Below are 16,369 nucleotides of genomic sequence, written 5' to 3' on the forward strand. Positions count from 1 at the left end.
ATCTTCGACATTTCTTTCACGATATAAAACCTTTTAATATTCCAAGAGTATAGTTGAGCTCTACGATATGTAGCCAAGAGAGATATGTCACCAAGTTAGTCAAAATTAAAAAAATTAGTCTTTGTTACTACATATGATCCTTATTATAGCCTACGACCAATGAAACTAGCACAATAACAAAGCGAAAACTCATCATTTGCCTCAAATGATTGGAAATCAAGATGAATGTGTAGAAATGAACTAGGATCAACCACAAAGCCAATATCAAATGTGAGTCATGAATGTGCTTTACTTCGAGCACTTGGACACATTATATACCAATCTTTGTGGTCCCATGGATTAATTAAGCCAACCATGGGCTGACGATCATGCCTTAAAGGTTGGAACCTTAACTATGTGACCAACACATATGACCTTGCCAAAACCATGCCATTAAATTTTGTACGAAAGTCCATATGGCCATTCCTTATGACTGAGTCCTTAGGGGTCCCTCATCATTCTCATGATGATGCTAACATGAAGTCATTATGCCACAAGGCTTCCTGTGAGGGGTTCCACATGTAAACCATATTTGAGATTTTTTGCCAATCAAAATTTGCTAATTATATTTTCCACATGGCATCCCCGGGTGTTGCCATGTCACCCTACTGACGTCATCTGTTGATTGTGTGAGGATGCCTAATTCACCCAACCAATTGTTTCCATGTGTCATACTCATTGACTATGTAGTGGCTACATGTCATATACAACATCACATCCGACCAATCACAATGCACCATGTGTCATCCTTGGATTAGCACTATGCTTTGGTTAACTATTTCACATGTTGGCCTATCTCTCACATCCAATTTCAGAAATGTACACACTTTTTAATAGTATTAAAGGTCATGTAAGTCATGTTGCAATCTGCCATTGACCTGACCAATGAGGCGTGTGCGAGTTACACAATTTTTAAGATATTAATATTTGAGTTTTTTCCTTACATATTTCATTAAAACTGGAAAAAAAGTATTACAAGGGCATAATTAGAATTGAGTTTTATTGTTATTTTGAAATTATAGATCAACTATTTAATTCCAAATTTAATGAAATATGTGTGCCTTTAATAATGTTAATTTTCAAATGGTCATAACTTCTCAGCTGGGAGGAGTTTTTCGAGTGGAATATACCATTTTAAAGGTCTCAATGTGGTCTATGCAACCACATTATTTATAGAATCATTAGGGCATGATAACCTTATAAAATCCTCAATAAAATTCAAGCTTCCTTTGGCTTCACCTGATGAGGTTATGAAACATATCCAACTATCATATTGCTTGCTATAATCCATGTCGATATTGCTACTGTCTCAGACATCCCATTTAACGTTAATGAAACATGTTGTCATTTATTACAACACTATGTGTAATAATATACCCCTTTTTCATTGATGAAAACACCATCAAACATTGGTGCTCATTGATCTCAGTAATCCAAGCCTTGATATGCATCAAACTCCCCCTGTCTGATTATGAAGGCACTTCCTTACTTTTGTTAATGACTACTTTCTATCCTCCAATCTTCCTATTCCTTCTGCTCAAAGTCAATGTCTGCATTCTCTCCCCCTTTGACATCAATGAAAGAGGGACATGGTTATCCACAATCATGTGTGAACCTGATCTTATAGACTCTCAATTATCTTCTTATATCTGCCATATTTTCAATGTTTTCATAATTTTTTGCTACGACTCCACAAATTGTTCTTGGATGTGATAGGGTCTTCCCTTATGAGAATGTTACCAAAATTGTTCTTTCACTGTCCCGTGGATCTAAAAAAGTCTCCCCCTATATACCTAACAAAATTTCGTCCTGGGACCAACTTCTCTTAATTTTCTTCCACTGCATTTGATAGTACATGCCCACTATCATCTTCACCTATCCTTACTTACATCTTAGATATCATCATCAAGTCATGCTAGCCAATGGAATCTTTCCCTGTCACTATTCACATGCTACCCTTATATCAAGGTGATCAACCTTTCTGCATAGAATTGCTTCTTCAAGTTTTGATTCAACACATAATAGCCTTGAATAATCCTTCACCAAAGGATTATATATGAGGGATTATATCCAACCTTGGTTTTTCTTGTCTTCCTTTTCATCTTGTAAAATTAATCCTTGGATTGATGAGAAGTCGCTCGTGCCATCTCAAATTGAGTTTGCAATCACGTGTGACATGCCCTTTATTATGAAATATGTAACAATTAGAATTGGGCTTCAATAGATATGGAAATGGATGCAATATTCTTCTAACTTGATCCATATGCCTCCAAATAGGCACTCGATCATATCCTCTATACCTAATCACATCATAGGTCTTGAAACATTGTGCTTTGTGTCCAAATTCCATACATGAAAAAAAGTAATCAAAGGACTTATTTTGATACCTAGAAGCATAATATTCTCTTGATATTTTGAAGTTATTCCTTGGATGAGTTTCATTCAACGGATGATTTCCAACACCTACTTCATTGCTGCTTGTGTATCCTTTATGAATATTCCTTGTCATGGGAGATTCCCTTCCTCCATTATGATTTCTTTCATTTTTGTACTATGTTGCTTCTTGGCATTATCCTGAGAGTCATTGAAATGAGCATGCTTGTCCTGAGTCATCATTTGTTTTGGATCTTTGAGGGAGTTACTACTGTATGAAATGAATGTTTGATTGAGCTTCTTGGTATGATATTCATTTGATGTGTTTGGTATACCTTGGTTCTTGGGTGCCTCACAATTTTCTTAATAACCAAGACCTATTTTAATGAGGGAAGACCTTTGCATGATGAGAATATTATATATAGATCTAGTTCCTTTATGAAGCTTTGTGAGATGCTCTAATTCCTCTCTCAAGAGGAAAACTTATTCCTCTAGTCCTTCAAAAATTGGTTCCTTCTCATTTAGTTGTTCAAATAAAAAATCCTTTACCTTTTTAGCTTCTTCTAGTTTAAATTTGTGAGAAATAATGTTGTCTTCATTTATATTTTTGTCTTGAAACTGGTATAGTAGTTTACCTTCCCTTTTTTTGAGGATATTTATTTCCTTCAATGCACTTCTAAGTTCTCCTTCATAATCTATTTATGCTTTATTTTCTTTTGTTTCAATGATAAATAATATTTCACCCGTTTCATAATTAATCACACTTTCATTGCTTTCATTGTCACTTTGTTCTTTCGGGTAGAAATTCTTCTTCTTATTAGCTTTCTTTTTCTTTTAATGCTTGGACTTAAATCGTGACTCATCATTAGTTTCATTCAATTTAGCATAATGAAATTTGGACACATAATATCATATCCTTCTAACTTTTCAGTTCCTCTCTTTACATTTTGGAAAAAATTGGCTTATTCTTCATTAGAGTTAGATTTTACTTGATCTTCATGCCTTTTCTCTTCTTTGGATACTAGATATTCTATTTCCTTGACTCCTAATATATTCTCCATTATTCTTAACTCATATGCTAAGGGAGTTCCATGAAGCATATCAAAAACATTTTGTCCACTTCTGTCAATTCTTCAAGCGCTGATACTTTGGGATTGAATCTTGATGGAAGAGATCTCAATACCTTTTGAACAACAAAAATATCCTTGAATTCTTCACTGAGACTTGCAATTGAGTTGGAAATATTTTCAACTTGAAGAAAAGATGAAGTGATATCCTCATCTTCTTCCATCTTCAAACTTTTGAATTGGCCCGTAAGAGATTGTAGCCTCGCTTCTCTAACTTTCCTATCCTCTTCATAGTAAGTCTTGAGATTCTTCCATACCTCATGGGTTGAATTACTCCGCATTAACTTAATTTTTTTTAATATTACAAACCAATTTAAATAGCATGTTTAGCTTATGCATTAGATGTGTAGAGTTCCTTACAAAATTTATCTATTGGAATAGTATCGAGGAATTTATAATTGGCCTCCATAATTTCCCAAACATTTTCTCCCAAGGAGATGAGATAGGTATCCATCCTTATATTCCAAAAGGCATAGTTGGTGTTGTGAAGGTAAATCCCCTCCTCTGACAAAGGCGATCCCTCTAGCCCAATGAGTAGTTCTAGCAAAAAAATAAAAAAACTAACATACACTTTCCTAGCTTATGTTTAACAAATGTAGAGAGAGGGAGAGTGGCCTACCTTGATATGATGCTAATCAATCAATCCTTTTGAGATGAATTTGAATCCTTTGCTTCCATGATCGCTTCTTACTTGTTCCTCACGTCTGAGTACCTGCAAGAAAGATCAACGATCTATGCAAGATACAAGAGAATATATGGCATACATCAAACATAAGCTACTTAATAGATCAAGGAGTATTAAGCTAAAAGAATAAACATTTACACAATTATGGAAAGTGAACATCAAATGTATATATTAATAAGATAAAAGGGGAAGCATACAAACTATGCCTTGATGTTGGAGACCTCCTCTTGGTGGATTTCCAAGTCCAAGAAAAGACTTTTCAAGCACTCCTTATCCAAGTTAGAATGGGAAGCATTTGGGCATAATCTCAGTATAGGAATGTAGACAATTAATGACCAACCATCTGGGGATGGAAGGAAGTTGATTTATAGGAAGGGATAGAGAGTCAAGGATCCAAAAAAGATGGAGGAAGTTTCACATATCAAGGGGAAAACTCATAATGGTAATATCAAGAGGTCCAAATGGTAGATCTCAACCATATCAACAACAACCAATATCCAGCTTACTGTTCTCGAAGTTTCTAGTGCATGAAGCTTCTCCTCTAGTTTGGGAAAACCTACCAGAAGAGGTTTAGCACGGGTTTTCATATCAAAACCCACGCCGATAGTGTTAATGTCAAGCAAAGAAACCTTCCATCAACATGGGCAGGTAGTGGAGCAAAATGCTCTGGCCCTAAAACTTAGGGTTTTAGCTAACCTTCTTAAGAATTGACTCAGGGTAGTTTTCCTTTGGTTCTTCAGGGAGGTTTGGTCTGTATATCATGATGGATATGCTGCACAATTGTCAATACTTTGGCACTCCAAGATATGGAACAGGAAGTGAACAGGAGGTGTGAAAAAATACTGTGTAATAGATGCCCCCTAAATCATGAAGGTATAAAAGGGAGTGATGAATGAGATTCTTTACAAGTCAGTGCAAGGATTGGAACAACACTGTTAGGAGACCTGCAAATCAAGCATATACATATACATATACATATACATATACATATACATATATGACATCTCTGATGATCATGCCTAATGTTACATGAATAGGTATATAATAAGACATGAATCCCTGATATGGACATAGCCATCCAAATATAAGGGATCATATGTATGGATCTATAGTATGGTTGCAACCATCCATTCAGAGGAAACATGTGTACAATCATGAATAACTCATAACTCTAGGCAACATGGATTTTATTAGGCAAAATCCAGGGTCTTGCGCTCCGTCTCAACCCGATCAATGTACGAATTCTAACATGTGAATAGATGTGTCAAAGTTGAACATGATAGAAAACCACATGATTTTTGATCAATGATGTAAATTGTTAGTAGGCACGAGAGAAACCACCAATACTAACAATGACTCTCAAGGTATAATCAACACAATCCACGAATGTGAATAATGAAGTTATATTCGAACACCTGTGGAATCATACGATCGAAGGTTAATGATGTAAACTTGTCGTCGAATGTGAGTTGATTTCCATTGAGGCATGCAAGATCTAAGGCACTGGAAGGGAGTTTCTACATCATCTTCTCGGATAATGAGCTAAATTTGACAAGAAGTGATCCATCGAAGGAGGGCCATAATAAATCCCACATCATTGAAATGAAACAAAATGATGTAATAGAGTAGACAAGTGTGATCCAGGACTGCAGAAAAAAGTCAGATAATGTATAAGCAGTAATGAACTATAGATTGGACTTGTCTTGAACATATCGGTCACACGACTCCAGAGTTTAGCATCATTTGACTCAACATAGGATCAGAGGTCATGATAACAAAGTGGTATAATGAGATGAGAGGTAAAATGGATTTCCCAAACCCAGGAAGGCGAGTGACTAAGTGAGGATGTCCTAAACCTGACACGAGCAATAGATGAGTGTCATGTTCAAGAGCGACATGCTGCATTTACAAAATACAAGAGATGATTGCTTTCACTTCCCCCCTACCATTTCTAGTGAGTACCTCTTTATTTTTACACAAGCTTGAAGATGATACCATATGCTTGTCATATAAGTTCATCCTTCAGATGAATCCATCCTAGTAAGTTTAACGAGCCCTAGGAAGGAGTAACTCAGTCTCGTCATGGTGACAAGTCCTGTGCCATTGAAGTTTTATGAGTCCGACGGAGGTTAAACTCGACATATTTTTCATGTTTAGAGAGTTTTAAAAAGAAGTAAAAAAAGAAAACTCCAAAGGTCACTTTTCGTAAATCATCTCTTGAAACAGAAAAGGTAGAAAACAATATTCAAGAGAACCTCTTAGTCATGGTTGACTAAGGTATTCCTTTTTTGTACAATAATCTATCTCAGTTCGGAAAATGGTTAAAATTATATTGAGTAGACCTCTTTTCATTTACTTTTATGAGCTCGAAATGACAAGTGATCGATAATCTTTTCATATTTCGAGAGTCAAAAAAGAGCTGCAATTTGACTCCTCTTGGAGGAACGAGTGGTATAAAAGGATAACAACTGGTTCCGGTGATGATGGAACTACTCAAAAAGGTCAAGAGAGTAGCTAATAAGACCACTCATTGCATATGTTTCTTAGGCAAATGTAAAACAACCAAGTGAAAGCATATGATCGTCCAAAGAGATAGTGACGATGGTATGAGGAAACCAAGGCTTGTCTGGAAAAAGTCGGCTAATAAAAATGACAATCACATGATGTAAAGTGGGAATGGTTTCATTTTTACACAATCTTGAAACATGGGAAACTATGCTTGAGTATACTTGAAGAAGGTTTCATTTTTTCACAAGCTTGAAACGGAAACAAACTATGCTTTGGTTTGGTTTCATTTTTACACAAGCTTGAAACAAAGATAAACTATGCTTGAGATAAGTTTGTATGCCCCCAACATAAGGACTCAATTCAAGGTACATGCCCCCCAAGCTTCATTTCATTCACCTAAGTAGACTACTAGTTACTAACATGTGGATGGAAAGAAGGTTTACTTACGAGATCAAGTGAAAGACCCGACTCAGATTTTACGAGATCTAATCAAAGACTCAAATTGGAAAGGGATTTGTTTCATTTTTAATGAGCTTAACACAAGAAAAGAACCATGCTCATGACATCTTGTTTCATTTTTTTTATCGAGATTGAAATAAGTAAAGGAACCATGCTCATAGGGACCTATTTCATTTTTTAATGAGGTTGACATAGTAAAAGAACTATCCTCATGGGACATATTTCATTTTTTAATGAGGTTGACATAGTAAAAGAACTTTCCTCATGGGAACCTAGATCATCGACTATAAGAGACCATGGCTTCCAAGAGGTTCTCATGACATGGGAGAACAAAAATCTAGAAGGGATACATGTCTAATGAAAAATCGGGTTCCAACGCCCTTAGTACATGATGCACTACATCACCTACTAGATCATCAGTAGATGTGGGCATGGAATAGGTGGCCACATAATTAACCTATGGTAGGGGTGATACTGATTGCATGTAAGAACGATTTAGGGATGATGGTCGATTGGGTGTCGATTAAGGGCCAATGAATGTAAGCTGATCAATGATCACAATTCTTGCTTCATGTGGGAAACACATCACTCGAAAGAGGGAAGAAACAAGAGCTCCCATGACATAAACATAGTCACGACCAAGGAGTAGATTAAAATCCAATGGGCCTTGGACCATCGTCACATCTATATAAACAATCTTTCCTCCCAAAGTAATAGGAAACTTAGGAAGGATCCCTAATGGTTGAATGGTTCCTCTGTTAAAAGCTAACAGATTCTGGGTGACGGGGAAAATCTACATAGAACCTAGAGCTTGCCAAGCAGTTGAGGACAAAATACTAACAAATTCACCCTCATCTATGAATATGCTCGGTATGGCCATATTATAAGCCTGTATTATAATCTGGAAAGGCACATAAGACAAAAGGCGATATCTAGCCAGTCGAATCCAATCAAAATAAGTGACTAAACTTCTCGGAGGGGGTGTCATAGGAACGTGAGAGCTTCCCTATTTCTCTTTGGAAACAAGATAACTGCTCTAATGCACCTTAGGAATGGGAGGATTTCCCTCCAGTTCATTCGAAACTGACGAAACGAGAAGAACCTGAGTAGTATGAGGTTCACTCTCTATCAGACAGGTATGGTTAACTGAAGGTGAAGACAATTCTACCATTTTCTCAACAAATGGTTGGCCGAGAATGGACTCACAAGACTCACTTTCAGAGAGAGTGGGGTTGACCAAAGATGACTTTTGATCAATCACTGGATCAACTGGCAGAGGATGAGGGGAAAGCTTTCGATAACCAGCCAAAAGACAAGGTTGGGAAGAAGTAAAGTTTTCCAACTCTTTGGAAGCTTCATCCATAAGAGGAAAAAGGTGAATGTGATGATTACCTTCACACAACTTACAGGGAAATTCGACTTTTCCCTTTTTCCCATGAGATTTACTTTTACTAGTTGAGGGTCTGTCACTAGCAAGAACTCTAGAGGTTGATGAAAAAGGTCGATGTGAACCTGTGGATCACACTTCTAAGACTTTAGGAATACCATGACAATTTCTAAGAAGGTGGCCACCCTTACATAACATGCAAGGGAATTTCACTTTCTAGGGCTAATTAGAAGATTGTTCTACATTAGTGACATCCATAGTAATGGTTTTTTGGTTTCCCCCTTGCTTATTTTTCTTCTTCTTCTTCGTCCTCTTCTTCGTCTTCTTCTTCTTAGCTTCCTGGTTACTAGAATCTAGACTTTCAACAGGTGAAGAGGAAGAATGGGGTGAAGAAACAGGTGGAGAAGGCGAGCAGTCAGCTTTAGGATCAACATGAGGTTGATGTTTGTTGGCTTAGTGGGTCCTGACCCAGGTTCAAAGTTAGTTTCGCCAAGAAAATCCATACACTACTGGCCCTTTCAACATCAATCTGCGGAGTGCAGACTGAAGTCTCACCCGAAGCAGTATGGGGGGATGCTGGAACCAAGTTTCCACACCTAGAGATGAGTGTGATGTCTTTTTATGCCCTAAATTCTCCTTCATGCAGATCGATAAGCCTTTAGGGCTTATCGATATAACTACCCTTAATTGACCTCTATACCTCTGCGAATGTTTACGATTGTCTTTCGCGGACCCTGAATATGTGAATTAGCTACTTACGTGCATCAAAGATTACTCTTAACCCAATAATTACTCTGATCGACTTAAGTGTTTAATAACTTCCACATACAATAAGATATTCTTTGCGTAAACAGTTAACAATAATTGCGTTCATGTAACAATATCAAATGTGTAAAGTCGTGCATCAATACACCATTATTTCATAAACCCATTATAACATAAGGGGCATTCATATAACAGAAGTGAATAGACAAAACACAAGAATTTATGGAATAATCTCTTTATTAATAATCAGTTCAATCTTACAGACTCAAGACTTCCCTACACACTCAACTGCAGGGGTTTGTGCACTCAGCTGTGGAATCTACTCTAGGCCTCTGTACACACAGATGTAGAGACTTTCTTCCTACTCTTTTCGCTAACTCTTTAGACTTCTCCCATCGGCAATCTTCATTACTTGTCTTAGACATCCTAAGACACACCTATTTATACAATCCCATGGTCGTGGACCATGGGTAGATATTCAAAAGCTGACTCAACATACATAAAAGAAGGGTAAAACCCTTTATGACACTTTAACTATCTACATGATCCACGACCACACTTGTGGAGACTTTACACTTTATACAACAAAACTTGGGATTTTTCCCCCAAAACTTGGGCTTTTGCCCCAAAATTGACCCTAGGGGACCCTATCCAAACAGGTCCCCAACACAAAGATCATGAATCACCCTCGAGTCACTCTGTGGGCACAATGATATTATTGTGAAGACCTCCCAACTCTACTTGTGCCACTTCTACTTCAGCTGCGCTCTACGTGGCTGCCTGCTTCACCTGTTCAACCAACTTCTTTGTTGCTGGTCCTGCACTGTCTTCCCTGATTTTCTATTGTGTGCTTTGTAGGCTTGCAAACTTCTCCTGAATTTTGGCAGAGATAATGTAGGCCTCATCTAGCCGAGGCCCCAATCTCACCTTGAGGACCGCCTCTTTCTTCTGCGCTATCGCTTTTCCTGCATAATGGTCTCCCACAGCTCTTCCATGAGCATCAACGAGGATACTAGTTTGCTCAAAATCAAGCACATAATGTTGCAGTATTTCGTTCGATCCAATTTTACACAAATGGCTTGCAATAATTGAAAAGTCTACCATGTGTACCACCAATTATTTCTTCTATTGACTGATGTATCCTTCTGGAGCCATCCCTGTGGTCAGATAGTGGATAATTTCTGGAAAGTGATTATCCGCTATGCCACTGCGAACAACTGCGTGTCAGGCAACTCCTCCTCCAAATTGGTGGGCTCCTCTCCTATTTCAATGCATGACATCTGATCTATCCCTACATTCAAACTTCCTATCTTCACAATCACCTCAAAATCATACTCTTGAAACAAAAACAACCATCTGCATATTTCCCCCCCAACACAGGCTTATTAACTAGGTATTTGAATGAATAATGCCCCGTGTACATCTTAAAGTGTCTGCTTAGTAGGTAATGTCTGAACTTGTGGAACACATACACCATTGCCAAGCCTTCATGCTCTGTCGTCGAGTAATTCTTTTTTGCCTTAGACAATTTCCTGCTTGCAAACACTATAGGGTGATCTAGTTCTCCTTCATTGGCCTGCGTTAGCACCGCTTCTAGCTCAATACATGACGCATCCACATGTACATGAAATTCCTTCTTCCAATTCGGGAAGACTAAGATCGGTGCAGTGACCATCTTCTCCTTTAATACGTCAAGACTCCACTGACATTCTTCATCCCAATAGAATGTAGCATCCTTTTTTAGTAGCTTTTCCATAGGCGCGGTAATCTGAGTATAACTTTTAATCAACTTTCGATAGTATCTTGTATGGCCCAGTGTTGCACGTAGCTATTTAACACTCCTTGGAACCTCCAAATTAATGATAACCTCGATCTTAGCAGGATCCACCATTAATCCTTGTCTGAACACTACATGACACAACAAAATTCCGAAAGGGATGCAAAATAAGAATTTCTTCTAGTTTAGTGCGATCTGGTACCTCCAACACATATCCAACATCAAGCGCAAACTAGCTACATGGCGCTTTACCAGTCCAAACACTGTCCAATCATCAAAATATACATCCAAAAATTTGTGAATGAACTCTTTGAACGTTGCGATGACTACGGGCAAGAAGATCATCAATGCATTCTTAAGCCCAAAAGGCATCACGGTATACTAGAAGGATCCCCATTCTGTCGTGAAGGTTGTCTTACTCCTGTCTTTTGGCTTGATCCTTATTTGATGGTATCTAGAGAACCCATCAATGAATAAATAGGCCTCCTTCCCACCAACATTATATAACACTTCATCTGTGAACGGAGTTGGAAAAGGATCATGAACTCAAGAATTGTTGAGCTTCTTGAGATCTATACCAATCCTTATTTCATCCTTCTGCTTCTTTTCCTAAACTACCATTGGACTCACCTAATCAGATTCCTCCACCGGTTCAATAATTCCTGCTGCAAGCATCTTGTCCAACTCCAGATGGAACTTTTCCTTGTATTTGGGATTAAGGCGATATGGCCTCTGCTTAATCGGTTTCATGTCCAGCTTCAAGCTAGTCTTCATTACGCCTAAGTCTCCTATGATACCTTTCAGGTCTGAAAACTTTGTAGGGAACAAATCCTGATACTTGCAGAGTAGCTCAACGACCTTATCTACTGTGGCATCATCCCAATAATCTCCATTCTTCTCAAATTTCAGCTTCACCTCTGTGCCAATATTCACTTGTCTAGTTTTCAGTGGCGCGGTGATATTTAGATTCTCTATCTGCGGTCCCTCAACTTCACGGTGGCCTTCTATCTCTGGGATGTTAATGTTCCTCGGATCCTCATATTCTTCTTCAACAGTCACATTATAGCAGTCTAGTGCATGGCGTAGCTGGGTGCTCCAATCTGGTTGAATCAAATCCAAAGGATCCTGTGGTATTATGAAGATCGCTACCTTAACCTCTTGTGATGCCTCTTCAATGCATTCAAACCCATCCTCAAATATGAATGTCATCAATAATCCTTGTCTCAAAATGTCCCACTCTTTAGTGTCGTGGTAGAGCTCCATTTCCAAGTACCAATTCATTGGTATTATATCCAAAGTGTGACAAAATAAATTCACCCACTTAGGTTGCAGCTTCTATTGACACCTAATCATCAGGATTGGGTGAATAAATACAATTGATGTAAATAAATAATAAGAAATATGAACAATCATCAGGAGATGAAGTGAACAGTCTCTCTCATGTATATAATAAAGACCAACCTGAAGGAATAATAACGAATTGAATTTGTGGAGTTACTACCTGGCCTAACATGGTATCAGAGTAGGTCCTATTTTTAGTATTCCTACCTTTGTAACTCCATTTTTCTGCCTATTTTCCTATTCTGCCCATATTTCAGAACTGACACGCCTGGTATTTTCTCTGGGTTCTCTGCCATAATAATTTTCTGCACCTTCTTCTCTAGAACGATTTTCATAATCCCCTGTCTCACTAATGCGCGCTTGAGTGCTGTGTGAGAGAGTGTTGTTGAAGTGTGCGGGGACACGATTTTTTTTGGTGGAAGAACTACTCCATTCTGAGGCTGTGTTTGGTAGGTCGGAGGTTCTAATCTACTGTTGTGGATAGTAAGGCACCGTGGCGAGATGACAAGTGCATTCCAATGTGAGCTTTGGACTGGTGCGCATCTGGTGCCTCCACGCTAAAATGAGGAACGAGAAACGCTGTCATCGAAGTCTTTTGAACACTGATGAAACTGATGGCATTGTTGGGTTTCTGCAGGGCTGCTCCGACAATTTAATGGGTACTGTATGGTGCCTCCATGCAGGAATACACATTGAATGTGTTGTTATATTTAATGCTGCTCCATATATTTACGCTGGTATACACTCACCATACACTGTCCCATCTTTATTTAACGTTGCCATCAAATTTAAATATTTACGTTGTGCCATATTTATTTGAATGTTGAAACCTGCGGTTTTTGTGTACTCTTTGTGATTTTTGTGTACTCTCTGCATTGGGTTTTTGTCATTGGAGTTGATCCTCAATACGTTTCAAATGAGTATTGACTGGAATATTGACATAAAGGATATACTTGCTGGAGAATTTTATGTGAGAATAGCTGAGAGGGAAGCTATTGGTATTTGCGTTGTACATTGAATGTACGCTCTCCCATGTGTCAATGGAGTGATCTTGTTTAACGCTGCCATATATGTGCTGTTTAATGCTGCATATTCTATATTTTAACGCTATCCAGATGAATGCAAATTGACATTTGAATTTTCTGTCCCATCATATCAGATGTATATTTTTTCCCATTAGGAGTAAAATTTTGCAACAAAATTTTTTGTTACAGAATGCATTCAATCATATCCAGTGTGGGAATAGTTCTCACTAGTAAGGAGAAATATCCTGAGTGGTCCTAGATGATAAAACACACCCTAATTTTCAATGAGTTGTGGAAAGGAGTGTGCATTGGAGACAGAGACAAACAGCCAAAAGAACCTACCTCAGACAAAGAGCTCGTCATTTGGGAAAACAAGAACAACAAAGCCTATGCATTAATTGCAGCATTTGTAAGTGAAGAGGTGAGTTGCCATGTTACGCTATTTTCAATTGCTTTCAAAGCCTTACAAAAGTTGAAAGAACTCTATGACTCACATTCTGCACTTGAAGTTGTTCAACTCATGATTAAACTCTTCACTCTTGAATTACAAAATAATGATTCTCTTGCTCTTGCATCCGAAGTAAAGTCTATAATGCATGATATCCAAGCCACTAAGGTTTATTTGGATATTCCTCTTATCGCTTTTCTCAAGGAAATTTATCCTACTTACTCCAATTATCTTGAGTCATTGCAAGCAAATGGAAATCTTAAAGATATTACCTTTGACTGCCTTGTGAAAATTTTTTCTGAAAGAGAAAAAGCTTTTGGAAAGAAGACAGCCCCTGAATCTTATGAAGAGGATGTGTGCCTTGCTCATAAAGAAAAGCATCCTGGTCAAGATTCTCTCAAAGGAAGAGGTGGTCGAAGAGGAAGAGGAAGATATTTCAGAGGCAAGGGGCGCAGACACTCTCAAGGAGAAAAGGCAGATTTGCACTACATATGGTGCAAAAGAAATGGATCACATGATGCCTCTACATGCAAGCTACCTTGGGACAAAATTGAGCAGCAAAGAAATCAACCCAAAGGTAAAATTGATGATACAGGCAAAGGTAAAGCACTTGAATCCGCTCACTATGTTGTGGCACAATGTAATATTGGAGTAAATGAAGATTTATTTAATGCCTCACTTGCTTCTTGGAAAAATGATTGGTTGCTTGATTCAGGAGAAACTTGCCACATGACTCATAGAAAATATTTTTTTGAATAATTTACTGACAATGTTGATGGAGCAGTATACTTTGCAGACCAATCAAAAATAAAGCCATCAGGGCTTGGCACAATCATGCTTAAATTTTTTGGTCTCCCAGACATTATTCTGCATCATGTTCTATATCTCCCACAGCTGAAGAGAAACTTGTTGTCCTTGGTCCACATCCGCCAGCAAGGTCACTCCATTCATATGTTTGATGGCAAGCTTGAGGTGAGAAAAGCATCTAACCACTCACTTGTCATGAGGGGAATAGAAGAAGAAAGGATTCTCAAGCTGCATGGTACCTCTACTCATGCACCACATTTCTCATACAATTCTCATTATGAAGAAGGTACACTTCCATCAAGTTTATTATGGCATGCTATATTTGGACATTTGAACTATGACAGCCTCCACTTGTTGAAGAAAAATGGTGTTGCTGGTTTGCGTACAATTCCTAGGAAATTTAAGCAATGTGATGCTTGCATTCTAGGAAAGCATAGCAAACAGTATTTTCATGATTCACATTCAAGAGCACATAGAAAACTTGAACTCATTCATTTAGATTTATGTGGTTCAATTCCTGTTCCTTCTGCAAATGGAAATAAATATATGATGACATTTATTGATGACTACACCAAAATGTGTCAGGTTTATTTATTGAAGAGCATATCTGATGCTTTTCAAACATTCAAGAACTTTCATAAATGGATTGAAAATGATGCAAAATCTCATATTGGGTCTATTTGCACTGATAATGGAAAAGAATACACATCAAATGAATTTGAAAACTATCTTTGCCAACATGGGATCAAACATCAAATGATTGTACCTTATAATCCCCAATAGAATGGTGTACCTGAAAGAATGAATCGGACAATCTTAAATATGGTACGCTCCATGCTCTTCTTAAAAAATGTAAAGATAATGTTTTGGGCTGATGCTGTTCTATGTGCTGCATATATAAAGAATAGATGTCCATCTAATGCTATTAGAAACAAGACTCCATATGAAATGTGGTATGGGCATGTTCCTTCGGTAAAGCATCTTAGGGTCTTTGGTTCCACCTGTTATGCCTTGATACCAAAGGTACATAGAAACAAACTTGGTGCAAGAAGTCGTAAGTGTATCTTCCTGGGGTATTCAAACACCTCCAAAGCATACCGTCTCTATGATGAAGTCAATAAAAATTTTGTTGTATCTAGAGATGTAATTTTTCTTGAATCATCCAAAACTGACAATGTTGTTGAGCGGCAACTTGATCGCTTGGATAGATTCGCAAATGCAAAATAATCTCAAGAATTTGATAATCAAATTCCACATCTTGAAGGGGGGGTTCCTATACTAGATCAACATGTGGAATCTTCTTCTGAAGAACTCTCTCCCCCGCATGAAACTCCAACAACAGATGATGCTTTAAGTGATGTGATTGATAGAATTGGGAGACTCAATCTTGATTCAGTCCTAACTCAATCAACGGAGCATCCTGGACCATCTGAGAAAGTTCCCCCAAAGTGGCTGGCAAAGACACTTGAAAGTGTTCATCTTGATGAGGTTGGAAAGATAGGAACTAGAAATTCAAACCAGCAAAATGGAGGTGATGTAGATGACTCTAATTCACCTGTTGATATGGATGTTTCTTATGATTGTAAATTGAACTTGTCTATAGATTTTGAACCAACTTCCTTCAAAGA

This window comes from Pinus tabuliformis, chromosome J (assembly GCF_031772625.1).
Source record: "Pinus tabuliformis cultivar Carrire ecotype Pingquan chromosome J, CPIR1, whole genome shotgun sequence".
NCBI lineage: Eukaryota > Viridiplantae > Streptophyta > Pinopsida > Pinales > Pinaceae > Pinus > Pinus tabuliformis.